At 39.0% G+C, this 3,545-nt stretch overlaps 1 non-coding gene across 1 annotated transcript; it reads right to left on the reverse strand.

Moving 5' to 3' along the window:
* Nucleotides 1-457: 457 nt before the first annotated feature.
* LOC117197372 (U6 spliceosomal RNA) lies at nt 458-564 on the reverse strand. The gene has a single exon (XR_004477951.1). It is a non-coding gene; the product is annotated as a U6 spliceosomal RNA (small nuclear RNA).
* Between the last annotated feature and the right edge of the window lie 2,981 nt (nt 565-3,545).

The raw sequence follows: 3,545 nt of genomic DNA on the forward strand, positions 1-3,545 counted from the left end.
AAAAAATTAAAATCTAATGGAGATATTTTGAGTGTTTTGTGTTATTGTACTAATATAGCATCTCTCTAAAGTTGACCATTAATACCCAGGAAAAAAATGAGGAAATAATTATTGTTATTACTTATTAGGTGAAATCTCAACTTAGGATCACAGACATGGTTACTGCGTTAGATCATCATATTTTGATTAATCTCTCTCGCCAACCAGACTCTAAGCCCCTGGATGGCAGTTCCATCCCAGTGTGTACCAACCACAGTCTGATGACATATGAACCATCATAGAAGATTTTGAAAACATTGAAAATATTCTTTAGTGATAATAAAGGGCAAGAAATGAAAAACTTTTATAAAAATTAAAATAAATAAACTCAAGTGGCATGTAGAAATTAAGACTGCATTTTTTTTTTTTAAGTTTGGGTGATATGTATGTAATGATCAGTGGGACCGCTTTTTTTTTTTTTAATATGGAATGCTTCACAAATTTGTATGCCATTCTTGCACAGTGGCCATGCTAATCGTCTTTGTTTCCTTCCAATTTTAGTATATGTGCTGCCAAAGCGAGCACAGTGGGACCTTTATTTCAACTCAGTGCCTGGCACAGAATGGGCCATCAGTACATGCAGTTTTAATTAATGAAGATGGTTGATACACTGATACTCACTTGGCATAAGGCATAGTATATTCTCATCACCCTATAAAATATAAGTCAACTAGCAAAATTCTCTTGATTTTAGTTTTATTTTTGGTCACAATATGTTATAGGTAAACTGATCCTTTTTTAAAAAAAAAAATATGAATCACAAGGTAAATAATAGAATGGAAAGACTTGTACCAATTTCCAAACCCTATTGAAGGAGGAGGGTGAAGGGTTCATAGGCAGAACCAGTGCTGGCTCACACCAGACATCTTCCAGGGACCCCTTTATTTTCCCTTTACCTCCTCTCTTTTCTCCTCCCTCTTGTGTGACAAGCCTAGTAATTGAGGACATTTCTATGTATAAAAAGAAGCTAATCATTTTGGGAATCAAAATATCTTTAAAACAGCAAGATGAGCAGATCTGAGCTTTGCTAAGTCCGTCCACAGGTCAGCCACTAAATACTGGCCACAAACTTACAGCCAGATGAGAAATGCAGGCTAGAAGGGACAATTTAGGGGACTGGGAAGGTAAGTCAAGGACTTTTGCTCTAACCAGTAGAGGGATGGGGTGTGTGGTGAATCGATTTGAAGCAACCCTTGTCTGGGATTGTGGAAATGGGCAAGACAGTCATGTTTAGGGGAAATTTCACTTGGCATCTGGCCATGGTTATTTTGGGCCCCATCATGCTAGGCTTTTCAATCAGAATGAGTCACTTTCCTGCAGAATTTAATATCTGTAAAGCAATCATAACTGCTTGTCTGGTGGATATACACTAGAGGAAGATGGGCCAAGCTACTTAAGTATCTAACAAATACTTCTGTCACTTTTACTTCCCTCACAGTTTGAGTCTGCAGGTTTCTACCTGCCTACATTTATGATAACATAGTGAAAAATAGCTCAGGTTCTTTAAAAAAAGAATAGAGCGGCCTGAATGTAATACTGACTTCATCTGAATACTTGTCTTCAACCATTTAGCCCCCTTTGGTGATCTTTCCTCCGAGTGAAATAGTTGACAGCAAAGAAAGGCCTCCAGTTTCAACATGTTCACCTGTTCACTTTTGTCTTTGAGTCTGAGGTTTGCCCTGACACAACGAGCAAACACATAGAGGTTCAGAGACTAAGAGATATTCTTAGGAAGAGACAAGTATGAAAACTGCTATTTATTTTAAAAGAGCAGGTTGAGGTTGTGTGTCTTCAGTGTTTGGGAGACACACATCAATCCTGCATGCAGAAGAAGCATGATTCTGTAGAATTAGGGTTTCACCAAGCGAATGAAAATACTGTCATTTCAAAGTTTGGCATTTTGATAACTAAAAGTTCTTTACTTAAGTAAATGAGTTTTTCTTTAAAAAATGAAATTAACCTGATAATGATTTCCGTATCTTTTTCATTCATTTACATGTATAATGTGAAGAATTACCATCTATTTAGCTCTAGTGGGACTCAGGTCCTTTACAGACCTTTACATACTGATTTTCTCTGCTCTGTTTCCTCTTAAAGTATTTATCAAAAGACACTGGCTTGTTAATTAATCTGCCTCTTTCTCCTCTATGCCTCAGAGTGTGATTCTCAAAGGAAGGTTCAATACCTCCTGCATTTGAATAACCTGCACAATTTATTCAATGCAGATTCCTGGGCCACATCTACTGAATCAGTATTTCTGAGCTCAAGGCCCAGAATTTTGTATTTTTAATAAACTCATCAGGTGATACACACTAGAATTTCAAAATTCTTTCATATTGGGAAAACGTATCTTCCAAGGAGTGGCAGCTTTAATGTAAAAGTGGGGCATGGGCAGGGAACTCAGAGCTTTTTGGCCAAGGGGACACAATCACGCTTCAAGAAGTTTTATAAACTTGCACATTAAAAATGAACAGTTCTAATAGTATCTGGGGGGCACTTATCATACTGGTAACTTACTGGCAGGATTGATTGAACTGGGATAGATGCTTAACTTAGAAATACATACTTTTCCTTATGGGAAGTTTAAAAGTGACATAACATGACTTTATTGCATGAGCGCCCACAGAGACCTGCATTCTAGTGGACGTGCAACACAGGAGGCTTTTCTGTCCCATTGCACCACGGAGAAGTAGGAGTCGGCAACGTCCTGATCCTATAACTATTACATACACAGTTACTTGCACGTGACAAGTAGCAGAACTTGATGATAACACTTCAGTAGCTTGATATGGCACTCTCTCAACTTTAGTTAATGACTTAATATATTATCAAGTAAGTCTTTCAAAAATGTCTTCCAAAGCAGAAAATTTGAAATAGGTCACGCAGAGACACCTATCAGCACTAAGATGGACTATAGCTTGCCTTCTCTGTGCTTCCAGCAAGAGCAGTCCTTCCAGCCCCAGCTGCATGTTCTGGTCACTCAGAGCTTCCTAAAAACACCCAAAACTAAGGCTCACTCCAGAACTTCCGGTTTCATTACACTGTGGTGGAAGAATCAGAAAGGAATATCTTCAGTCCTGCAAGGCTGAAGAGAGGTATATTTTGAGAAAAAAGGGCCGACATAAAATGTCTTAATAGCCAAACCACAACATTCAGCACATTCTGTTAGTGAAGACTGCAGGGTCTGAACATTAATAGTGAAAGTATAAACTCTCAACATTGAAGAGAATGGGAAGGGAGCCATCATCATCGGAACAGACATTTCAATACTTTCCTGGAAGGGCAAGGATGATTGGGATTTGTTGATGTGGAAGAGAGGAGGCTGAAGCCTGAAAGGGGAGGGAGAGCTGCAGGTCAGATGGAAACTCATCAGCTCTCACAGCACTAGAGAATGTGGCTCGTAGAATCACAGGGACAGTGGAGAGTAGGGGTGAAGCAGGGGGCACTGAATAGGGAGTGAATTGAAGTACAGAATATAGACTACCCTGCTGCAGCCTTCCCTTCCC

This window comes from Orcinus orca, chromosome 3 (genome assembly GCF_937001465.1).
Source record: "Orcinus orca chromosome 3, mOrcOrc1.1, whole genome shotgun sequence".
NCBI classification, from domain to species: Eukaryota; Metazoa; Chordata; class Mammalia; order Artiodactyla; family Delphinidae; genus Orcinus; species Orcinus orca.